Raw genomic sequence first — 26,972 nt, 5'->3', positions numbered from 1 at the left:
ATATATATATATATATATATATATTTTTATATGCATATCTACATATATTGGATCATTTAATATTTGAAATAAATAATAGTTATGGTATTTTAATAATAATAATGATAATAATAATATCTAATTTATTAGAATAATTGAAAAAAATTATATATTTTCAGACTTAACAATAGCAATTATAAATATATATGAAGAAACTAAATAGTATGCACAAGCTTAGCTACTCCAAGGAGATTACACGTACACGTACTCATACTAAAATTCTTTATTTAGAATTAGTTGATATATATATATATATATAGTTATAATTATAATTTAAAACGTAATTATTATTATTTTTAATGTAAAACATGAATATTAAAAAGAAATATTAAGAGCAAGAAGGTATGTAAAAAAAAACGCAGAAAGATAAGCCAAAAAATCATACCAACATAACGACTCGAAAATGCTGAGTGGTAACAACGACCCAAAACGCGGCAATGACGGATTTTCATGATCGTTGGAAAATTGAAAGACGACAGATCTAGGATGAAGCGTTTGATGCGTGCAACGCGAAACTATGGTTTTCAACAACCACCGTGGTGATCGGAATCGAGGTCCAAGGCCAGCAGTTCGAATGTCGGATTTGGTCGTGGTTTCAAATGTGATTGTTCACGAAATTTAGGAATTGAGCATTGAGTTTGAATATATGGTAGTTACTTACTCACAACGGTGCTTGCAACAGCCACCGAAAGAGGCTTCGCGACGATGTTGATGACGAAGGAGAATGAGTCGCAACTTTGTGATCACGAGGGAAATATGAAATTGATTTTATGAAGGGGATATTGGTGAGGGTTATGTTTCTTTAAATAGTTCATCGAAATGAAGAGGAGAGAGATGTGTGAGAATTTCAATGGCGGCAGCGTCTAGAGTGGAAGAAGACTGCATCAGGAAAAAGACTGCGAGGCTGGTTTTTAATTTGTGGTGGGGGGTGCAGCTAGCAATTACCAAGGTGCCAAAAGTAGCAGATTAAAATACTTAAAATGGAGTGGACCAAAGTCCTTATTCAAACAGAAAAATGGGGGTGTAACAAGCAGATCAATGGTAAAGATGAGAAAGTCTGTTGCAGTGTAATAAAGACCCAATTAGATTAAAGAACTAGAAATAAGGTGTAAATAGCAGTCTGACCCATTTTTTTTTTTTTATAAATATTTTGTTTTTTAAAATCATTAATAATTAAATAATTTATTTTACTCCTCCATAGTAAAAACTTGTTCTCTAAAATATTCATATTAAAATAATAATATTTTTTATAAAAATGATTAGATAAAATAGAAAAATACAATATTAACAATTTATCTTATTCACTAAATTAAATATCTATAAACTTATTACATTATATTAAATACACATATAAGGAGAATGGATCATAATAATTTATCAACATATATTCTAATACATGCAATACTAAATTAAATATCTAAAATCCTATTAGATAAATAAAATGATTTTTTTATAAAATTTGGGGTATTACATGTAACATCAAATAAAACCAAGAGAAATTTTTCCATGAGATTGACAATATTTATATTTATTCTTGTCCAAATTGTGTGTGATTAATTCAATTTTTTAGTTGAATAAACAAACAATGACAATAGCTAGATTCTGACCTGATATCCCTTGTATTTAATTAGCTCTTTCAAGCGATCAACCACAAATAAGAATCCATCGCTATCAATATAGCAAACATCCCCTATTTCTAACCAACCCTCTGAAGTAAGGGTTGATTTTAGTTGCCTCATCGTTACTTAAATAACCTACCATCACAATGTCTTTCATGTTAACTAAAATAACAACCATGATAAGCATCTATAATAGTAACTGAGATTATACCTATCTAATAATACTATGAGCAACTAAGCAATGTTTCTAGTATATTAACTGTTAATTTAAAGTATTGTACATCGTACCTCAATAAAAAATAAAAAACATGAAAGGCAAAATTCTATACTCATTTCCACAAATATACTCTTGTTAGTGTAGTTCTTAAAAGAATTCCTCTTTTTAAACTCATTCAACCATAATAATTTTCACCATAATTCATCATAAGCATACTCTTAGTATTTATTATAAAAATTTCTAATCAAAATCACAATGAACATGTTTAGTGTTGGGTGGACTCACTCCCCAAGTGGAACTCATTAGTTTTATTAGTATTATATTATTGAAATAAAAGAACGAAAGAAAAAAAAAAGATATTATTGGGCTAGGCCCATGTGAAAGAAATAAAAGGGATTTGAAATCCCTATTTTAGACGTGAGGAAGAAAAGAGAAGAGGTTGCCAGAGAAGAAAAATAAGGGTTTAGTTCTGGTAGTGGTAACAGGTGTGTAGAAAACTAGCTCTCCATTTTGATCTACAAATTTAGTATGTTATTCTTACCATTGAATGTGTTGCTTTAATATATAGTTTGAGAAGTTTTATCTTCTCTGAGAGTTACTTTGGCATACCCACTTTAGTGGAATGTTGTTATAAGGTTGTTATTGTTGATTGAAGTTCCCTATTGTTACTAGGAAGACTCTGGTGTACCCATTAATTATTATAGTGGAATTTTTTACTGGACTAGGTCCCGTGATTTTTTAAACTATCAATATGAGGGAAGTTTTCCACGTTAAAAATTGTGTTTGTCTCATATTTAATTTTCTGCCAATTATTTTTGCTCTGTGGAATTGTATTTTCTGTTTGGCCATTTATCTACACAGGTGGGGGAAAAATATTCTGCTATATTGAGATAGTTATCGCTAATTATTTCTGGTTTTTCCCAGAAAAGTGGTATCTAGAGCTCGGTTGATTTGATTTGTGCATTTAAATGGAGGAGGAAAATAAAGGTCCGTATATGATTAAACTCAACTCTTCTAATTACACACTTTGGAAGACTCTCATGGAAGACATGTTATATAGTAAAGATTTGTATGATCCTATTAAGGGTAACACTGGTAAACCCGCAGATAAATCTGACGCTGACTGAAAAAAGATGAATAGAAAGGCAGTGGTTGGATCTGAGTGTATATCCACATGGTGTAGATTTACTAGAACTAGAGAAAGCAGATGTTGACAAATCTGAAGAACCTGAAAATTTTTTGAATCATCTCATAAAAAACTGTGCAATTGTGAAAAAAGTGTTCCAAATAAACCTGTCCTGCAACAGAATCCATAACTTGTTTTTCTGATATGTTACTTCCAGTCTTCCGCACTACATATGCCATTGGAATCTGGTCAGAATCTTTATCGGGATATCTAATATTTACATACCACATACAAAACAGGCAAATGTCTCTTTATTTTCCCACATTATGTTTTTGATAAATTAAATCACACAGAAAACTAAAATTAAGGTATATGAAAGGCTTACGGTATAAAAGAAGGATGAGTCAGCAACAGAGCCTCAAGTTCTGCTGGAGGGACCTGTAACGTCAAATAAAACCAAGAGAAATTTTTCCATGAGATTGACAATATTTATATTTATTCTTGTCCAAATTGTGTGTGATTAATTCAATTTTTTAGTTGAATAAACAGACATTGACAATAGCTAGATTCTGACCTGATATCCCTTGTATTTAATTAGCTCTTTCAAGCGATCAACCACAAATAAGAATCCATCGCTATCAATATTGCAAACATCCCCTATTTCTAACCAACCCTCTGAAGTAAGGGTTGATTTTAGTTGCCTCCTCGTTACTTAAATAACCTACCATCACAATGTCTTTCATGTTATCTAAAATAACAACCATGATAAGCTTCTATAATAGAAACTGAGATTATACCTATCTAATAATACTATGAGCAATTAAGCAATGTCTCTAGTATATTAACTGTTAATTTAAAGTATTGTACATCGTACCTCAATAAAAAATAAAAAACATGAAAGGCAAAATTCTATACTCATTTCCACAAATATACTCTTCTTAGTGTAGTTCTTAAAAGACTTCCTCTTTTTAAACTCATTCAACCATAATAATTTTCACCATAATTCATCATAAGCATACTCTTAGTATTTATTATAAAAATTTCTAATCAAAATCACAATGAACATGTTTAGTGTTGGGTGGACTAACTCCCCAAGTGGAACTCACTAGTTTTATTAGTATTAGTATTATTATTAGTATTATATTATTGAAATAAAAGAACGAAAAAAAAAAGATATTATTGGGCTAGGCCCATGTGAAAGAAATAAAAGGGATTTGAAATCCCTATTTTAGACGTGATGAAGAAAAGAGAACGGTTGCCAGAGAAGAAAAATAAGGGTTTAGTTCTGGTAGTGGTAACAGGTGTGTAGAAAACTAGCTCTCCATATTTTGATCTAAATTTAGTATGTTATTCTTACCATTGAATTTGTTGCTTTAATATATAATTTGAGAAGTTTTATCTTCTCTGAGAGTTACTTTGGCATACCCACTTTAGTGGAAGGTTGTTATAAAGTTGTTATTTTTGATTGAAGTTCCCTATTGTTATTAGGAAGACTCTGGTGTACCCATTAATTATTATAGTGAAATTTTTTAATGGACTAGGTCCCGTGGTTTTTTATTCTCTCAATATGAGGGAAGTTTTCCACATTAAAAATTGTGTTTGTCTCATATTTAATTTTCTGCCAATTAATTTTGCTCTGTGGAATTTTATTTTCTGTTTGGCCATTTATGTACACAGGTGGGGGAAAAATATTCTGCTATATTGAGATAGTTATTGGTAATTATTTCTGGTTTTTCCCAGAAAAGTGGTATCTAGAGCTCGGTTGATTTGATTTGTGCATTTAAATGGAGGAGGAAAATAAAGGTCCGTATATGATTAAACTCAACTCTTCTAATTACACACTTTGGAAGACTCTCATGGAAGACATGTTATATAGTAAAGATTTGTATGATCCTATTAAGGGTAACACTGGTAAACCCGCAGATAAATCTGACGCTGACTGAAAAAAGATGAATAGAAAGGCAGTGGTTGGATCTGAGTGTATATCCACATGGTGTAGATTTACTAGAACTAGAGAAAGCAGATGTTGACAAATCTGAAGAACCTGAAATTTTTTTGAATCATCTCATAAAAAACTGTGCAATTGTGAAAAAAGTGTTCCAAATAAACCTATTTTGCAACAGAATCCATAACTTGTTTTTCTGATATGTTACTTCCAGTCTTCCGCACTACATATGCCATTGGAATCTGGTCAGAATCTTTATCGGGATATCTAATATTTACATACCACATACAAAACAGGCAAATGTCTCTTTATTTTCCCACATTATGTTTTTGATAAATTAAATCACACAGAAAACTAAAATTAAGGTATATGAAAGGCTTACGGTATAAAAGAAGGATGAGTCAGCAACAGAGCCTCAAGTTCTGCTGGAGGGACCTGTAACGTCAAATAAAACCAAGAGAAATTTTTCCATGAGATTGACAATATTTATATTTATTCTTGTCCAAATTGTGTTTGATTAATTCAATTTTTTAGTTGAATAAACAGACATTGACAATAGCTAGATTCTGACCTGATATCCCTTGTATTTAATTAGCTCTTTCAAGCGATCAACCACAAATAAGAATTCATCGCTATCAATATAGCAAACATCCCCTATTTCTAACCAACCCTCTGAAGTAAGGGTTGATTTTAGTTGCCTCCTCGTTACTTAAATAACCTACCATCACAATGTCTTTCATGTTAACTAAAATAACAACCATGATAAGCATCTATAATAGAAACTGAGATTATACCTATCTAATAATACTATGAGCAACTAAGCAATGTTTCTAGTATATTAATTGTTAATTTAAAGTATTGTACATCGTACCTCAATAAAAAATAAAAAACATGAAAGGCAAAATTCTATACTAATTTCCACAAATATACTCTTCTTAGTGTAGTTCTTAAAAGACTTCCTCTTTTTAAACTCATTCAACCATAATAATTTTCACCAAAATTCATAATAAGCATACTCTTAGTATTTATTATAAAAATTTCTAATTAAAATCAGAATGAACATGTTTAGTGTTGGGTGGACTCACTCCCTAAGTGGAACTCACTAGTTTTATTAGTATTAGTATTATTATTAGTATTATATTATTGAAATAAAAGAACGAAAGAAAAAAAAAAGATATTATTGGGCTAGGCCCATGTGAAAGAAATAAAAGGAATTTGAAATCCCTATTTTAGACGTGATGAAGAAAAGAGTACGGTTGCCAGAGAAGAAAAATAAGGGTTTAGTTCTGGTAGTGGTAACAGGTGTGTACCAAACTAGCTCTCCATTTTGATCTACAAATTTAGTATGTTATTCTTACCATTGAATTTGTTGCTTTAATATATAGTTTGAGAAGTTTTATCTTCTCTGAGAGTTACTTTGGCATACCCAGTTTAGTGGAAGGTTGTTATAAGTTTGTTATTGTTTATTGAAGTTCCCTATTGTTATTAGGAAGACTCTGGTGTACCCATTAATTATTATAGTGGAATTTTTTACTGGACTAGGTCCCGTGGTTTTTTATTCTCTCAATATGAGGGATGTTTTCCACGTTAAAAATTGTGTTTGTCTCATATTTAATTTTCTGCCAATTATTTTTGCTATGTGGAATTGTATTTTCTGTTTGGCCATTTATCTACACAGGTGGGGGAAAACTATTCTGCTATATTGAGATAGTTATCGCTAATTATTTCTGGTTTTTCCCAGAAAAGTGGTATCTAGAGCTCGGTTGATTTGATTTGTGCATTTAAATGGAGGAGGAAAATAAAGGTCAGAATATGATTAAACTCAACTCTTCTAATTACATACTTTGGAAGACTCTCATGGAAGACATGTTATACAGTAAAGATTTGTATGATCCTATTATGGGTAACACTGGTAAACCCACAGATAAATCTGACGCTGACTGAAAAAAGATGAATAGAAAGGCAGTGGTTGGATCTGAGTGTATATCCACATGTGGGAAAAATTAAAGGGAGTTGTATGAACGAAAGAATGTGCAAAATAAAGCATTATTGATTCGGAAGCTGGTGAATATGAAACACAAAGATGAGGATTCAATGATAGAGTATATGAGTATTTTTTAGAATACAGGGAATCAGTTGACAATTGCAGAAATTAAATTAGATGATGAGTTGCAAGCGTTGTTATTGTTGAGTTCCTTGCCTGATAATTTGGAAGTCCTTGTTGTGACGTTGACAAATTCAGCTCCAAGTGGAAAGTTGAAAATGTCAACAGTTAAAGATAGCATGTTGAATGAAGAAGCTCGAAGAAAGGAACGTGTTTTGATTGGTTCTTCCTCAAAAGTCAAAAGCACTAGTTATTGAGTCACGAGGAAGAAGTCAATCTAGAAACTTCCATAGACGCGACAACTCTGAAAGTTGTAGCAAGTCGAGGACTAGAAAAGAAGTGATATGCTATCATTGTGGCAAAGCGGGTCACATAAAAAGAAATTGCAGGTTCCTTAAGAGAGATCAATCAAGGGAAATAGATGAAGACAAAGAGAAGAAAAATGATAAAGATACAACAGCAGTTGCATCTGTTAAAAATGTCTACATTGTTTGTGATGATAATTCCATAATTCTTGCATGTCAGGATTCAACTTGGATTATTGATTCGGGTGCCTCATATCATGTTACTCCTAGGCGTGATTTCTTCTCATCTTACAGTGCTGGTGATTTTGGCATGGTAAAAATGGGAGATGAAGGAGTATGTAAAATTATCAGTATGGGAGATTTTTAGGTTAAACTTAGGATTGGTTGCAAGCTTCAATTGAAGAATGTTAGACATGTACCTGATATTCATCTCAATTTGATTTCGGTGAAATCTTTGGATATTGATGGTTATCACACTTGCTTTGGTGGTGGTGGTATATGTAAAATCACCAAAGGGTCCCTAGTGGTTGCAAAGGAGCAAAGTTCCATTTCTCTTTATAGGATGCCTACAAAGTTATGCAAGGAAGAAGTGAATGCAATTGAAGATGCATCTTTTGATTTATGGCATATGCGCCTCGATCACTTGAGTGAGAAATGACTTAACATACTTGTGAAGAAAAACTTTCTTCTTGTGAAAGGTACGTCTCTAAAAACTGGCACCCATTGTTTTGCTGGAAATAGGGGTGGGAATAGGCCAGGCCAGGCTTTGAAAGGCCTGAGCCTGACCTACGATGAATTTTTGAGGCCTAAGCCTGGCCTACGGCCTATGATAGGCTTTTTTTTTCGGCAGGAGCCTGGCCTACGGCCTATCATGGTCTGGCTTGTAAGCCTATTTAAAAGCCTTATTCACATTAAAAATAATTTTCTAACAAAATAATTTTAAAAAAAAATGAAACAAACACCCTTTAAACCCTAAAAAATGATTTTTGGTTTAAAAGAATTTTTAATTAAAACAAACGCACCCATTATTATCTCTCAAACAAATGGTCTCAAAAAAAAAAAAACTCAGATTATTATCTCTCAAACAAATCCTCTCAGTAATAATATATATATATATATATATATATATACACACACACATATATATATATAAAGGGAATAAATAAACAATTATCTATACCTACCTGATGCTCTACCCATATCGATTTACATGATTCTCCATATACCAATACTAATGTACATATGTATATATATATTAAATAAAAAAATGACTTTTCTAACAATAACAAAATGATTTTTTAAAAATATGAAACCAATACCTTTTAAACCCTAAAAAATAATTTTTGGTTTAAAAGAATAAATTTTTTATTGAAACAAACGCACCTATTATTATCTCTCAAACAACTCAGAATATTACCTCTAAACAAATCCTCTCAAACAACTCGGAATATTGCCTCTCAAACAAACTCATATTCAGTAATAATAAACAATTAGGGTTTCCAAATTTATATACTAATAATATATATAAAGATAACAAATAAATAGTATTGGTTTTTATAAAATATAAAGTAACAAATAAATAATATCGGTTTTTATAAAAAATTATGTTGTTTTCATACATGTTTGTTGGAGTGAGTGCAATGGAAATTAGAAGAAAAAAAAATAGAGAATGGAATACATATAAAATATATATATAGGCCGGCCTGTCTAATAGGCTTTTTTACAAGCCTGAGCCTGGCCTATTTACATAAATAGGCTTTAAAAACAGCCTGAGCCTGGCCTTTTTATTAAACAGGCCAAGCCATAAGTAGGCCAGACCATAGGCCCCTGACGAACGACCTAGCCTATTCCCATCCCTAGCTGGAAAACACATAGAGTTTCTTTTCATAATACTGGTCCTCATAGGAGGAAAAATATTCTTGATTTAGTTCATACTGATATTTGTATGATGGATAGTAAATCTGTTGGTGGTGCATCATATTTTTTTACTTTTATTGATGACCACTCTAGAAAAGTGGAGTCTTCAAATATTTTCATGCAAGTGTTGAAAGAGAAAAGGGAAGGAAATTGAAATGTGTTTGATCAGATAACGGTGGTGAATATAGAGGTCCATTTGATGAGTATTGTAGAGAACATGGAATCAGCTTTGAGAAAACAGTTCCAAAGACACCAGTTACAAAATTATCGAAATCAGTTACAAAATTGTTTGATCATATCAGCTTTGAGAAAACAATTACAAAATTATTGAAATTATTTTGGGTTGAAGCAATGAAAACTGCAGTGGACTTGATCAATCTTTCTCCTTCGATTCCACTTGATGGTGATGTTCCAAATAGAGTGTGGACAAGGAAAGATGTTTCTTACCGTCATTTGAGATTTTTTGGTTGTAGATGTTTTGTTCACGTTGCATTAGATGAGAGGTCCAAGCTTGATAGTAAATCCAAACAGTGTATATTCGTCGGTTATGGTGATGAAGAATTTGGTTATAGATTGTGGGATCCGGTTGACAAGAAAATTATCAGAAGCCGAGATGTGATATTTTTGAAGACCAGATTGTTGAAGATTTTGATAATGCTGAAAAACAGAAACCAAATTCCAGAAGTTACATTGATGTTGCGCCTAAGCCCCCTACAGAAACTCTTATTGATGGGAGAGATATACAGGTAGATGATGAGAATGTAACTGATGATCATGTGCCTCACCATGATGAACAGGTTCCAGTTGAGCCACCAGACGAGTTTGACTTGAGAAGATCTACTAGAGAACGTCAACCTTCTCAAAGATATCCTCTACATGAGTATGTGATGATCAATGATAGTGGAGAGCCAGAGTATTATTAAGAAGCTATTACAAATATTGATAAAGAAAAGTGGTTGAAGGCTATGAAAGAAGATATGACTTCCTTGCATGAGAATCACACATTTGATTTGGTAAAGTTGCCTAAGGGTAGAAAAACACTCAAGAACAAATGAGTATACAAGATAAAGGCAGAAGAGAATAGTTCTAACCAATATACAAAGCAAGGTTGGTTTTGAAAGGTTTTAATTAGAGAAAAGGTGTTGACTTTGATGAAATTTTTTCACTTGTGGTGAAGATGTCCTCTATTCGAGTTGTGCTTGGGTTAGTAGCTAGTTTGAACCTAAAAGTTGAACAACTTGATGTGAAAACTACATTCCTTCATGGCGATTTGGAGGAAGAGATCTATATGGAGCAACCAGAGGGTTTCGAAGTCAAAGGTAAATAGCAACTTGTGTGTAAATTGAAGAAAAGCTTGTATGGGTTCAAACAAGCACCTCGACAATGGTACAAGAAATTTGATTCTTTCATGGAGAAACATGGGTATGGTAAAACTGCTTTTGACCATTGTGTGTTTATCATGAAATTCTCTAATGGTGATTATATTATTCTCTTATTATATGTGGATGACATGTTGATTATTGGTCATGACACTAAGAAGATTCAATCTTTAAAGAAATATTTGAACAAGTTTTTTGCAATGAAAGATTTGGGTCATGCAAAGCAAATTCTGGGTATGAGAATCACTCGTGACAGAAAGAATAATAAATTGTGGTTGTCTCAACACAATTATATTGAGAAGGTGTTAGAGAGGTTTAACTTGAGCAATTGCAAACCTGTTAGTACTCCACTTGCTAGTCATTTTAAATTGAATTCTGATAAATGTCATACAAGTGAGAAAGACAAAGAAGAGATGAAGAAGGTTCCTTATGCATCCGCAGTTGGTAGTTTGATGTATGCTATGGTATGCACAAGGCCAGATATTGCTCATGCAGTTGGAGTTGTTAGTCAGTTTCTCTTTAATCCTGGTAAAGATCATTGGCAAGCAGTGAAGTGGATTCTCAGATACTTCAGAGGCACTTCCAAAATATGTTTAGGCTATGGAGGTGGTGAATCTGTGTTGGATGGTTACACAGATGCATATATGGCACGTGGTCTTGATTCTAGAAAATCTACTTCTGGTTATATAATGACATTTGCAGGGGGAGTTGTGTCTTGGCAATCAAGACTACAAAAGTGTGTTGCTTTATCCACTACTGAAGCTGAGTACATTGCAACAACTAAATCTTCCAAAGAACTCTAATGGATGAAGCTTTCAAAGGCCTCAAGCAAGACAAGTTTGTGTTATTCTGTGACAGTCAGAGTGCAATCTATCTCAGCAAGAATTCGACTTTTCATGTAAAGTCGAAGCATATTGAAGTGCAGAATCATTGGATACGAGATGCACTAGAAATGAAGTCATTTTTAATTGAGAATATTCATACTGATGAGAATGGTTCAGATATGATAACAAAGACCTTGCTTGTGTCTAAGATGATATGTTTTAGAGAAAAAAAACCTGACATGGTTGAGTAGTACCTTCCCACTTAAGTCGTGAGGGGGAGATTTGTTGGGTGAGCTCACTCCCCAAGTGGAACCCACTAATTTTATTAGTATTAGTATTATTGAAATAAAAGAAAGAAAAAAAAAATATTATTGGGCTAGGCCCATGTGAAGGAAATAAAAGGGATTTGAAGTTCCTATTTTAGATGTGATGAAGAAAAGAGAACGGTTGTCAGAGAAGAAAAATAAGGGTTTGGTTCCGGTGGTGGTAACAGGTGTGTAGCAAACTTGCTCTCCGTTTGATCTACAAATTTAGTATGTTATTCTTACCACCGAGTTTGTTACTTTAATATATAGTTTGAGTAGTTTTATCTTCTCTGATAGTTACTTTGGCATACCCACTTTAGTGGAAGATTGTTATAAGGTTGTTATTGTTGATTGATGTTCCCTATTGTTATTAGGAAGACTCTGGTGTACCCATTAATTATTATAGTGGAAATTTTTTACTGGACTAGGTCCCATGGTTTTTTATTCTCTCAATTTGAGGCAAGTTTTTTACGTTAAAAATTGTGTTTGTCTCATATTTAATTTTCTGCCAATTATTTTTGCTCTGTGGAATTGTATTTTCTGTTTGGCCATTTATCTGCATAGGTGGGGGAAAAATATTCCGCATTATTAAAATAGTTATCGCTAATTATATCTGGTTTTTCTCAACATTTAGCACATACAAAGCAGTCATGTACAAACATATACATATCAATACATAAACTTCAATTATGCATAAACATCCACACACTTCAAGTACATATGCTCATTATATATATATAGATTCCTCTCAAACTTCCCACACCTTAAAACCATAATCGTCTTAAATTTTAAATGGTATTCTCAACACTTCGAAATATAATCCAAGTTCAACTACCCTTCACCAAAACCCGCTAGTTTTTGTTTCTTCTTAATTAAATACTTCTTAACTGTAATTAAACGAAGGCAAAACAACCTACATAGTTTAGAAATTTTAAACAAGCCTCATTGTGTTTCAAACTTTGATTTAAAGAGGACAAATTTCTAAACCTTGAAAACTTACTGAAAACCCAACTTTATTTCTTTTTTAGGTAACCAAACCATGATAATTTATTTTTAACATAAAATTCACTTTGTTTTCAATATTTTTTAAATAAAATTCCCACAACATACATTATTTTTTCCTTAAAATTATCTTACAATTCATAAAAAAAACATCTCATAGTTCTCCCCATTGTTAACTCGATTTCAACATTCTCAATGTATTTTTGAGACTCAAAGAGCTATTATTCAATCACTAAAAAGAGGACTTTAGCTACTCTTAGAAAAACTTACACTAGAAAATTTCTGAAATGTAACCTCCCGATAAATTGTTTAACCTCTTCAAAACCCTAGAACTCCATCAAAATTATGGTAAAACAACTTCAAGACATTAACCCTAGGTTTTATGTGGGTTCAACCAATATGTAAAATGGGAGGGAGAGAAAAATCCTCTTCAGCAACATTTTTTATTCACGAACACAAACACACTTTAAGGCCATTTTCAACAAAAACATTACACATTTCCGAAATTTATTAATTTTTAGGTTTGTTTTAACTAGCTCCACATGCATTTTTTTTGGGTGAGATTTACTATCACAATGCAAAGATCTAAAACATTAGTGAAAGAAAATCTAAAGACCCTAACCTTAAACAAAATAGGCCTCATAACTTTGGAGTGGAAAAGAAGGTGAAGAGGTCAATTTAGAAACTTTTTGTTCAATTCTAGTAATTAAATACAACTCGATAGCGAAACGCAATCCTTGAGTTCGACACTCGGTACTACCGTTTTATTATTACTTGCAATGATTCAGTACAATTGCTGAAACGCTATCAAATTTTTGGCGTTGTTTCCGGGGATTTCCATATCACTATTCAGTTATAATTTATTTACTTAATTGGAAGTTTTTGCTTTGCAATAAAATTTTTGTTTTTATTTTAATTCTTTATTTTTCTTTATTTTAAAACTTTTCATTACTCACAATTTCTCTAACCTTGTATGCGATTTCATTACTTATAATTTGTCTAACCTTGTATGTGACGCCAATCCTCGGCTAATCTTCTCTTTGATCCAAAAATCGAAAAAACTGCAAAAGTAAATCAAAAGGTGGTTCGAGAAATGAGACAGAGAAAGACAATTAGAAATGGAAGAATGGGATTTGGGGGATTTCTTCATATTTGCGGAGATTGTTGATCCACCACCACCTGAAGATACCCTCGACGAGTATGGGAATCGATATTGAAATATGATGCTAAGGAGTGGCTTAATTCTTTACCCTCCGGTTGCATCACCACATTGGATAACATTGAAGATAAGTTCATGGAACAATACTTCTCTCTAGCTATGTTCGTTTGAAAAAAGCAAGAGATTTTCGGTTACAAACAAAAAGAAAGAGAATCTCTTCGTGACACTTAACAGGAGGTTGAAGCGTTAACTAGTAGGATGCCCCAATCATGTGTACGACGGCACTGCTCAAATGCAAATATTTTGTAATGGTTTGAGGCCTAGCACTAGAATTATGTTGGATGCTACAACAATTGGTTCTTTGAATTACAAGACTGCATTAGAAAATTATTGAGATCATGACATCAAATGAACAAATGATGTTGTATGATAGAGGTGGTGGGTCAAAAAGTGGTATACATGAATTGAATGTTATGGATGCTGAGTTGGCTCAAGGGAAGTTGCTCTCAAAACAGATAGAAGATGTTATCACCGTTGAGATAAAGAAGGCAATGGCAGCTCTAAATATGCAACCCCAAGTGGCCCCTATCAAATTATTGAAAGATACTGGGTGTGACTTTTGTGGAGGAGCACATAAAATGGGTGCTTGTGAAGTACTGGATGAAGATGATACAGAAGAACTAGAAGATGTGAATTTTGCGGGTAACAACGGGAAGCAGAACAATCTCTACTCTAGTACGTACAATTCGGGTTGGAGAAATCATCCAAATTTTTCTTTAAAGAACAACAGGGTGGATCTCAAGGTCAACAAGGAGCTCAAGCAAATCAAGTTCCACCTCGAAAATCTGCTTCGGAGAGGGCTATTGAGATACTACCAAAGCTCGAATTCAACTTTTGTTTCCTCAAAGATTAAAAAAAGGAAGAAACTAAAAAACAATTTGATATGTTTCTTTATGTTTTTAAAAAATTGCAAATTAACATTCCTTTTGCAGAAGCACAATAGCAGATGTTGGCTTATGCCTAGTTCATGAAGGAGGTTGTTAAAGAAAAGAAAAATTGGCGGTGAAACAGTGATGCTTTTATTTTTGCAATCTTATTTTTTATTTGAATTTGTTTATATTTAATTGTGTGTAAATGTGCACTATAACGAAGAATTTTTAACAACTTGAAGTTGGTCTTAAGCTATTTGTTTGGGATTTTGAAATTTAAATTCTATTTCTTTGCTCCTATCATTGCTCAATTCGACAAGTTAAATAATTCGTACATTGTTGATTACTCTTTGTTTGTGGAAGTCTTGACATTCTTAAAAAAAAAATTGCACTGACATGTTTGGCATCATTTAGATAGTTCATACTCTCTCTTATTATCCCAATTGTGAGCTTTTGGGCCTAAACATGTTAATTCTTTGTTGTGTGATTATCCAGACATGTGTTATCCCTTCAGAACTTGCACTAATTCTGACTTTCATCACTTGTAATTTATGCATACATTGAGGCAATTTTGTTTGGTCGTTTAAGCCTTTCTAATGCCATATGAAAATTTTATCATTTGCTAGCCTCTTTGAGTCTTGGCCTTTTCTTTCGGTTACTAGCCACACTACAAATCAAAGACCTGACTTTAATTACATCACCTTACCTGGAGTTAGGCAGGAATTGTTTTGTCTCATCTTGGTAAAATTTTAAGTTTGGGGCTACTCGTGGGATAACAACCTTTTAAGTTTGGGGTGGTGGTTCTAAAAAATAAATAAATAAAAAATCAAAACAAAAATAAATAAAAAATGAAAAGAAAAAAAAAAATAATTTTGTGTACTTTGATAAATAACATCGTTTTAGTTCTTTTGTCAATGTTTGAGAATCTACACAATGAAAATGTGAAGAAAAAAAAAGTGGTAGAATAATTTGAAAATGTGTACCTAACTCCAAGTAGTAAAGCCTACTATCCCAAAATGTCCTACTCTTATCTAAAATCCAAAGCTAAGATCCATATCTACAACTTTCACGACGACACTAGAACTCAATTCAGACTCAAAAGAGGAGAAACATGCACTAAACGCAAGATAGAAGATGTTGTGCGCTTGAAGCACGCTGATGCGCATTTCCACAATATTTTCACATCCTGATTATGTTCGGGTGCGCCTGAAGCGCGCCCGGGGCGCGCGCCACGCAGCATAACACATTAAAGCACATTTGTCACACTATTTAGGGATCTTTTTGGCTATTGGGAAGTTTGGAGATTTATGTCCTAGCAGAGAAACTCATAGACGACTGTTTCTAACACCATTAGAGCAGTTTTATCAAGAATCATTCATAAATCTTTCTTGTAATTCTTCTATAATCTCTATCTTTTCTATCTCTGTCATGAGTAATTAAACCCTATTTGTTTGGGATGAGTGAAACAAGATGAAACCCTTATTTTTCTGATTTGATTTCTAGTTATATGAATGAGTTTATTGAATTATTTTTCTCATCTATGTGCTTAATATTATGTATTGCTTGATCAAATTTAAAATGTTTTACAATTCGTATTTTGAAACAGAAGTGGAATTTACAAATGCTTGAGATGATAAATTCATGATATTCTAGTCTAGGGATATATGCAAGTCATGAAACCAATTAAATTAGTTGCAAGGAAGTAGTTTAATAAGAGAATTCTTGTATTGTAATGCTTAATTCTAATCTTAAATCCACTAAGGAATTATGGGTTACTTTTTAGTTAAAGGTTTTGTCACTAAGACATTAGGGCAAAAACAATAAAGAGAATTCGGTAATAATTCAATAAAGGAATTTGGTAACAAGGATCAAATTAGAAACCAAGATTGCATTCAAAGTGAAACTCATCACTGACATTTTTTTATTATAAAAGTTCAATTCTATTACTCTTGTTAATTTTAAATATTATTTCAATCAATTCGAATACTTTTTTGTTCAACTTTAGTTATTAAATACAACTCGATAGTAAAATGCAATCCTTGAGTTTGACACATGGTACTATCATTTTATTATTACTTGCAATGATTCAGAATACTTGCTGAAACATTATTACGCATCAAAACATCTTATGACAATAGTTTACATAAGGACTATTTCGATTGATATTTTACAATTTCAATGATGTATTTGTCAATTCACAAAATTCAGAAAATGCAGTTAGGGTGCACTATTGATAAATCTAAACTTTATGTTGGAAACACATCAGCGTACTCTTTGACAAACATTATATCTTTTATACTAACATCTATCTTTACATCTACGATGGCCAAAGACAAAAATTCTTAAGATCATTCTTTTAATGAACCTCTGAGCTTGTTATTAGACAGTTACTTAACAGCATCTGGCATGGGGAAAAGTACCAACTTACGAGCACAATCCAATAACAGGTAATGATATGACATCCAATCCATTTTGAGAATGATTCTCGGTGAATTGTAGGGGTAAACAAATTAATTTATCCAAGAAGTCCTTATTCTTAACAGTTATTTGACAAAGTAAACATGCAATATTTACAATCAAATTCTTAGCAAGCGTAGAAACAATTAAATGAAAAGGCAAGAGAGACACAAATAACTTCAAATCATTGACACAATCCAAAATATTGAAGTAAAGGGTTGCCCGTGAATCAAAAAGTGTAGTTAGTGTAACACCCCAACATTTTCATATATATATATATATATATATATATATGTGTGTCTTTTAGTAGTTTTCGTAATTTATTATTTAATTAGTAATTTATTATTTAATTAGTAATTTATTATTTAATTAGTAATTTATTATACCTATAAAGAAATTAAATTAAAATTTACAACTCCCTATTTTACTTGAATAATTATAACCTTTATTTTTATTTAATTGTTTTGGTGTGACACTTACATTAGAACAGTTTATGGTATAATTATTTCCTACGTGGACAACTGTGTATTTTATTATTTGATTATTTTCAATAATCATGAAATTGATGTGTTACATACGTTGACTTTATTTTTTATACGTGACCTGCAGTGATATCTTTGTCTTACTTGATTTATTTTAGTTGATGAAAACATTAGTTGAATTATTTAATTAAATTATAATTTATAGAAGTTATATCATTTATTAGTTTTATTTTAGACCAAATAAGTATTTAACCAAGGAGATAATAGAATTAGTGAAAATCCTTAGTTTTATTTATATATTTATATTTAATTAATTTAGCGTGACAATAGTAAGATAATTGTTCCTTTAATTTTAATTATTTTGATGAAGTATATTTATATTAATTAATTAATTGTTGGGGTTTTGTTAGAAATTAATTAAAACTCGTAGGAGTATTTTTTTAGAGTGAACAATGACCAAGTCAATTTTGGTCAAAATTTAATCATCCACGCTATATTTTATTGTTAATAGCATTTAACTATAAAACCGTGTGTTTTCTACTTTACATCCACTCAAATGTGTAACAAACAAGAATAAGTACATGAATGCCAATTAATTCGTAACGGTTGGTCATTTAATGATATTATTCCAATTGAATACATTATTGATGTGTGCAATTAACCTCAATGAGAAAAATTACTCTCTTTCTCTAATCAGCTTCACGTCTCCATTCGCAACATCATATTTTCTTTATCTCAAATATTTTCAAGCCACTCAAACAACCACCCACATATTACATCTCTTTCTTTTGGAAGCTCTAAGCTTTTGTTCCTTCATCTTTATGAGATTTTCCGAGGGCTATATAGTGTTACGTGGAAGGAAAGCGTCCAAGGTAAGGGCTTTTTCCCATGCAGAGTTAGGCTAGATATTAAATTAGCGATTCGTAAGATGTTGATATGATGTCTGAATGTCTTAAAAGAAAAATATTGATTTTATTTTCGTCCTTAAGAAATTAACTATAATGTTTTGATTGTTTTAGTAATACCTCTATCTTGATGAAATTAATTATAGAGTTCTATTTTATTATTATACCTTGATAAATATATTTGTAGTGAAAATGTTTAATGCCTTATGTTTTTTAGAGTATTTAATTATAAAGTTATAATTTTTATAATGATGTAATTAGTAATATGTTTATTATGATGTATTTGATTTTAAATGTTGACTTTTGAGTATTTTAAATTTTAAATTTAAAAATTGACTTTTATGAACAATATATGTTTCTTGATGACATGGATGAGAATTTTATATTTCTTTAATTTTAATAATATGAGAAAATTGATTATGGAATGCATTAATGAATAGTGCATTTTTAAGATTGCGGAAGACTTTATAGTGAAATGAATGAAATTTATGTTGTTATTGTATTCTTGGTGATATGAGTTTTAATTGTTATCAATAACACGTAGTCAAATCGAATCTTATGGATTATTAAAATGAAAGTGGTGATTTGAGATATTTATTCACGTGCATATTTGATGTGTTGAAGTTATTGAACTCTAACTATGAACATCCATGAGAATATAAATTTGATGTCTTATGTGATTAAAAAATTTAATTCGAAATATTTTGTCTTTGTAGTTGCCTAAGTGGCAAGTGAATTGTGTTTTAAATACTGTCATCTTTGTGGTTGCCTAAGTGGCTGGTGATTTGTGTTTTAAATAATTGTTATCTTTGTGGTTGCCTAAGTGGCTGGTGAATTGTGTCTTAAATATTGTTATCTTTGTGGTTGCCTAAGTGGCTGGTGATTTGTATTTTAAATATTGTTATCTTTGTAGTTGCCTAAGTGGCTGGTGACTTGTGTTTTAAATATCATTATCTTTGTGGTCGCCTAGGTGGCTGGTGATTTTTGTTTTAAATATTGTTATCTTTGTGGTTGCTTGAGTGGCTGGTGATTTGTGTTTTAAATATTATCTTTATGGTTTCCTAATTGGCTGATGATATGTATGATTATTTAAGTGAGTGGTGACATGTACCTTTTGAGCATCATTATCATTTCATGACATATCATATGCATCTTTGTGGACGCCTGTGTGGCTGGTTTAATTTTTCCCCATTGGTATGGGTGATTTCTGTGTGGACGCATGTGTGACTGGTTATATCTGAATCATATATGTTTAGGAGTATGCATAACTTGCATACATTTTATTATTATTTTTATTTTGATCTAATTATTTGCCCTACGGTTGTTACTTGATTTATTTACATACATTTTATGACTTTTGATACATTTTTTAGAACTGTTAAAGAATCAATTTCTTTAAACCTTTTATGACGAAAAAAATTTTATATTCATATTTTATGGTTGTTAATTTATTATTTGGTTTATTTTTTGTTGTGGGATGAACTGACCCCTTACACCAACATTTAGGTACTACTGATCTCAAAGAGTTGAATGAATGATGTTTGATTGGTGCACGCACGTGGGAAATGAGGCTTTTACTTAAAAAATAATGTTTTGTATTACAAAAATTTTTGTAGTACATTGTAAAGTTGTTTACTCTTCATCATTAACTTTTAATAGAAATGTGGAAGTGACAATTCATTTACTAGTAAATAATTGAATGTCATTAATTTCAGTCAACCTTTCTTTTGAATTTCACTTAAAGATAAATTATTTTATTTTGGAGCATAAATGAATATTGATCTAATAACTGGAATATTAATTTGCAAATAAATAAATAAATAATATTTTAGTAAATTGCATTACATTCTTTTACAAAAAAAATATATATATATATAAAGTCATTTTCTGACACATCTTCAAATTATAACATAATGAACTATTTCTAAGAAAAAAGAATTATACTTGTTTCTAAAAGAAAATAATTATTTTAAGTAATTTTTTGATCAAAAAAATTTGGGGCGTTACAGTTAGGGTGTTACCTACAATCTTAAAATCCCTTAAGATCCGGTTGTTAGATTTTTTATTATCTTAAAAAGTTATACAATAAACACAACCCCTTAGTAGTAGGACGAGTGGCCTTGGACACATTCAATGTTGACTCCATTTTTGGTGCCCTATAGTCCTTTGCATAATGTCATGGCTTCTTGTAGCTGTTATAGGAAAAACCTTAAATTAATGTCCCAATTCTCCGGATCGAAAATAATAAACACCTTGTCCCGAATGTCTTCCTACAGCCTATGGGTTCTAGTTTCCGAAGCGGTTATAGTAACACCCCAAATTTTAATAATAAACTATTTTATTAATTAAAAGGATTTTAAAGAATTAATTTGGTGTTACAATTATTTTTTAAAATGTGTTGATAAATTTTGTTAATTTATTTGTTTTAACTATGTAATTGTTGTCGTGGCCTAAAATTTTGATTGTTTCTCGAATTCAATGGAGTCGCCACTAAAATTTATTTTAAAAAGGGGAAAATATTGGGAAACCCTTAAAAATAAAAATAAAAAATAAAAAAAGGTATTTGGAGCCAAATTTTGAGTTCGAGGGTCGATTATGTGTAGAGAAGGTATTAGCACCCTATGACATTCGTTAAAATACGATACCTATGATTAATTGTGCAACATTATTATTAACTTAAATATATTTATTTCTCCCTATTATTAAATATGAATTTTTGTTTTATAAATATGATTTTTGAGATAAAAGTGTGTTTAAAAAGAGAGGGAAAAAAGTTTATATTATTGTGCTTTACAAGAGTGTGATCTTGCTGCTACGTATCTCCCGGTACGATGAAGAAATCAAAGATACATAGTTTTTGGGTAGAAAATGCGGATGTGTTGATTGCTTTTAAAGAAAAAACATTTTGTGGCGAAAATTTAGATTTAATTAGAAGATGTTGTTAATTTGATAAAGGGAAAAGACCTCGGGCCTGAGAAATTTATCATCATGAGTATGTTTGATTGCTTGTTTGAAATTAGATGAAAATGTTTAAGATCAAAAAGCTGTCACAACTCATGCATTTTAAATTACGACTGACAAGATGTCATATCTTGATCGATCCAATTTTATTAAAAGGTAATTAATTTAGAGGTTAAGATCATCAAGTTGTCACAACTCACATGTTATAAATATTTAAGATTAATAAGATGTCTCATCTCAATCAATTTCAATATTTATTGTTAGTATTTTTATTTTGTTTATTTAGGAGAAATAAAAAATAAAGGTAAACATCCAATTTGAAGAAAGTAAAATGAAATTTAATTTAGAAAATAAATTTAGTCAAAGAACAATACTATAAGTAAAAAAAATGAATATATTAAAAAAGAAAAAGAAAAAAAATTGGACTACATAAAAAAAGAAGTTGGACATGGAGCCCAAACTCCCTTTTTGTAAAAAAAAAATATACATAGTAAACCTAATTTTAGAAGGAGAGAGAAAACAAAATAGAAAAAGAAAGAAAGAGGGAGGGGGAGGCTGGTATCTCAGGGGGAAACGAGGAAAGAAAGAAGAAAAAAGAACAAGAAGAAAAAAGAACGAGAAGAAGAAAGAAGGGAAAGAAAGAAGAAGAAAAAGAAAAGCAAAGGAAGAAAAAGAAGGAATTTGACGATGGCGACGATCGGCCATCGTTCCGACGAAAATAGCAATTTAAATCTGATCTTCTCTTTATGGTTTGCTTTTTTTTTTTTTGCTCAAATTTATTGTTAAATTTTTTTTTCAATTATATTTTTTTTTATTCATCTATTTTGAGTTTACAATTAATAATATTAAATATTGAAGAAGGAAAAGTAAATAAATAAATAAACCTAACATGATCTGGAACATGCTTTTTTATTTGTATACATAATGTGATAAAATATATATATATATATATATATATATATATAGTATTAATATTAAAGAGGTTTAAAAATACTTGTATCTTGTATTTTCTTCCTCTGATATGTTGTTTCTCTTCTATTCCTTACCTTCTCTATTTTTTTTTAGTAATAAAAAATATCTCTCTAATTAGTGATGTTCGTTATCAATTTATAGGTTTAAGTAATGAATCTGTGTGTCCATGAAATAACATTGAGTTCTGGATTTTTCATTGTTATTGAGCAAAAATTAAGCAATCTCAAACAATTAAGAAAATAAGTGGCTAGTCTTTTTAATTAATTGATTAAATGGTGAAAATAATACCCTTATTAGATTAAAAACAAAATAAAAATAAAAATATAGAAATAGGGGAAGGGGGAATGGGGAATGGGGTGTTGCTGCACAGTAGGAAGTAGGAAATGTGAAGTAAGAAAAGGTGAAAGAGAAAAGAAAAAGAAGTAGGAGACGTGAAATGTGAAAAAAGAAAGAGGAAAAGGAGGAAAAGGCCAATGAGGAAAAGTGATAACTTGTGGAATCATGAAAATAGAAGTAAATAAATAAACACTTCTTTAATTGTTTTTAGTTACTTATTTTATTTTTGGTATTAAATGTAATATAATGGAAATTATATAGACTCAAATTGGACTAGATTTAAAATAATAATTTATTTACTTTATAATAATAAATGCAAAATATTTATTAAATATATTATTACTTTTTTTTTGAGTATTTTTTAATTGGTTGGACAAAATTGAGGTAATACATATGCCCCTAATTAATTATATTTACCAGAGAATATAAATATTATCGTTGTAAAAGATAATTAAATATAAGGACTTAAATTTTGTCAAAATAAATTGTGAAAGTAAACATGTTTGGCAAAGATGAAGTAATCTTCTCTAGATTGGTTACTGGTGAGTAGATTGACAAAAATATAAATGACCGTCTTCAGATTGGTTACTGATGCGTAGATCCACAAAAATGTAAATAATCTTCTTCGGTTTGGTTACCGATGCATTGGTCGACAAGAATGTAAATGATCGTCTTCAGATTGGTTACTGATGCATATATCGACAAAAATGTAAATAATCATTTTCGGATTGGCTACCGATGTATAGACCGACATGAATGTAAATGATCGTCTTCAGATTGGTTATCATAGCATTTATTGACAAGAAGGTAAATGATCGTCTTCGAATTGGTTATTGATGTGTAGATTGACAAGAATGTGAACGATCGTCTTCGGATTGGTTACTGGTGGGTAGATCGACAAAATGTATATGATCTTCTTCGGATTAGTTATCGATGTAAATAATCGTCTTCAAACTACATAGATTGATAGGAATGAAAGTGCATACCACGAGCAACCTATAGGTCTAGTTTAGAAGATAAACAAAGGTAGGGAATATAAACACATAATAATGAGCAATGTAACACAAGGTTGTTGTTAAATATAAATTTAGTATAAAAATAAGATATGAATTATTTATGTTTGTTATGCATTATGCAAGGTTGTTGAGTATAGGTAAAGTATGAAGGAATATGCATGAGTTCATGTGAGTATAAATATGAATGAAGATGCATGATTTCATGAAGTATGAATTTCCCTAGGGGAAATTCACAATTGTTTTCACAATCCGCGTCAGCGTGATTAGTTGGGTGTTCAAAATTATAAGAATGGGTTCTAGCGCTGATATTTTCAATAGATTCATTTTCGACTTTGCATTGTTTAAATTAAGAAGAAAAAGGAAAAGAAGAAAATATGAATAAAGATTGTCATTTCAAGAAAAAGAAAACAAGAATAGAAAGAAAAAAAAAACGGTTTGAGAATTCAAAAATGTATTTATTGATAATAAGTACGAAATTGAAATGCATGCGTCCTAATTAGTTATCCTTATAGCTTTGGGCAGAGCAAAAGGAGTTGAAATACTTAATTACTTTGAACATGAATTAACAAACACGGGAAACTCGAGGATCTTCCAATTGTTCAGACTAGTGTATGGAGGACAAGGGTAGACTAGCTTGAGGACAAGGGTACCTAATCAGCATATATTATTTCGGCGCTTTGAAATGTTTGGTGAAAGTCACAAATAGGAATCTTTTGTGAATTTGGTACCCGATTTTCCAAACGAGCCATTATGTTTTCTCTTTTTTCTTTCACAACCTTTTTTTTATCAGCTTTGGTAGGTACATATCCCAACCCGTACCTATCATTCTTTTTTGGGTATTTCTATCAATTTTCCAAATTTAACAAAAATCATCACTCCAACATGGATTTGGTAGACTTCAACGATGTGGTAGATAATTTTGGTTCAAGTGAAAACAACATTTGCAATTTCTAATGCTTGGAAGGAAGTCTTTATGGCTTCCTCCGTGTCTTCAATGTAGTCCATGGAAGACAGATGACTCACTATCGTATCTTCTTCCCCATATATTATTATCAGCTTATCGTTCACTATAAACTTTAGCTTTTGATGGATAGTGGACGTCACTACTCCAACAACATGAATCCACCGTCTCCCTAAGGCAACTGTATGATGGTTTAATATCCATCACTTGAAAAGTTATTCCAATGTTATACTGTCTGATTTGAATCGACAGGTCAATCTCACCAACAACTTGTCTCCTGGATCCATCAAATGACTTCACCACCATAACACTGGGCTTCATACAGGCTCCTTCAATAAATAGTTTTGACAATGTCGATTTTGACATAACATTTAATGACAAACCATTTTCAACTAGCACCCGTGCGAGAATCTGATCATGACACTTCACAGAGATGTGTAATGCTTTACTATGCTCTGTCCTCTCAGCTGGTAATGCGTCATCGCTAAAACCTAACCAGCTACTAGCGATGATGTTATCGACAACTCCATCAAATTGGTCGAAAATGATATCATGAGTAACATGGGCCTTGTTTAAAACTTTCATCAGTGCTCTTCTATGTGCTTCAGAGTTTAATAACAAAGGAAGAACAAATATCTTTGGGTTTGATTTAGTTGATCTACCACCTTATATTCACTTTGGTTGATAAACTTTAAAAATCCATTAGCTTCTTCTTCAAGCACCGTCTTTTAGCTAGTCTTTAATCCTTTTACAACATGATAAATAATTTCTTTCCTTTTTCTCCATAACCCTACTTTTTTCTAAGTTGTTCAGGAGCGTATACTCGACCACTCTTATTCATCCCACCAATCCCTGAAATATTGGTGACATCAGTTCCTTTAGGTCCAAAGCTATCACTTGATTGATGATTGCCTAAATGGGATGTGACTTCATAATTCCAAGGCACCACCTTGGTATTTTCATAAGGAAAAGGGATTGGTGAAGCAACAATTATTGCATTTGTACTACTAGGAGTTGGCTTAAGATTTTCTTTTCTATAGAGGATTTCCAATGGTCTTTGGAAAGACCTATTATTTTCCATGTACGCTTCCAGGTCAACATATGATCATCTTTTACACATTGGCCTATCTCATCTTCAATGACATTGATAGAGGTATCCCCGTGTCCCGACAAAGAATTACTTCATACGTTGGGACCGTCTTCCTTGAAGGTAAGTCATTTTGAATTAATTAATTCTTGCACTTTAGATTTTAGGGCTTGGAAATCTTCGATGGAATGCCTTATGGCTCATGCATGGTATTCACATTTGGCATTTGGGTTATACCACTTTCGAAATGGTGGTTCCAGAGGTTTCATTGGTCTGGGGACTACCATTGAATTTTGGAGTAGGTGAGCTAACAATTGGTTGTATGTCATGGGAATTGGGTCAAAATGAGTTATCTTCTTTTCTCGATTGACTGGTGGTTTGTATTGATTTGGATTTGGATTTTAGTTCCATTGGTTTTGTTGGGAAAATGTGACTGTAACACCCCAAATTTTATAATAAATTATTTTATTAATTAAAAAGGAATTTAGATAATTAGTTTGGTGTTAAAATTATTTTATAATATATGTTGATTAGTTTTATGATTAATTTTCCTTATATGCATGATTTCTGTGATGTGCTAGTTTTATAAATATTAGATTACATGAGCGATATAAATAATAAATATTATATTTTACTCTTTGATCTATTTTTTTTGAAAAAATAATAGTATTTTAGTGTAATATATAGTTTAAAGAAAAAGATTTTATGCGATTTTACGTGTATATACGTGTACCCATTTTGTGTGCATTTGACTGATATTAAGTATGCACGTAGTTATATTTCCATTATTTATAACTACTTTCTATTTTTAGTTATTTTTTTTATAAATCAAATCTTGAGATAAAATTGATATTGTGTTTGATTTCTTTTATTTTTATATACTTTTTTATGACATTGTGATTTTATATATATATATATTAATTTA

General features: G+C 31.2%; 2 pseudogenes; both read right to left on the bottom strand.

Moving 5' to 3' along the window:
* Positions 1-3,744, bottom strand: part of LOC101492071 (peroxisomal OPC-8:0-CoA ligase 1-like) — a 5,952-nt pseudogene extending 2,208 nt beyond the window's left edge.
* Positions 3,745-5,110: 1,366 nt separating this feature from the next.
* On the bottom strand, positions 5,111-5,686 carry LOC105853053 (peroxisomal OPC-8:0-CoA ligase 1-like; annotated as a pseudogene).
* Positions 5,687-26,972: the final 21,286 nt, after the last annotated feature.

Source organism: Cicer arietinum, chromosome 3 (genome assembly GCF_000331145.2).
Source record: "Cicer arietinum cultivar CDC Frontier isolate Library 1 chromosome 3, Cicar.CDCFrontier_v2.0, whole genome shotgun sequence".
NCBI classification, from domain to species: domain Eukaryota; kingdom Viridiplantae; phylum Streptophyta; class Magnoliopsida; order Fabales; family Fabaceae; genus Cicer; species Cicer arietinum.
The sequence above is the reverse complement of the archived record's forward strand: the minus strand, read 5'-3'. Positions and strand labels throughout refer to the sequence as shown.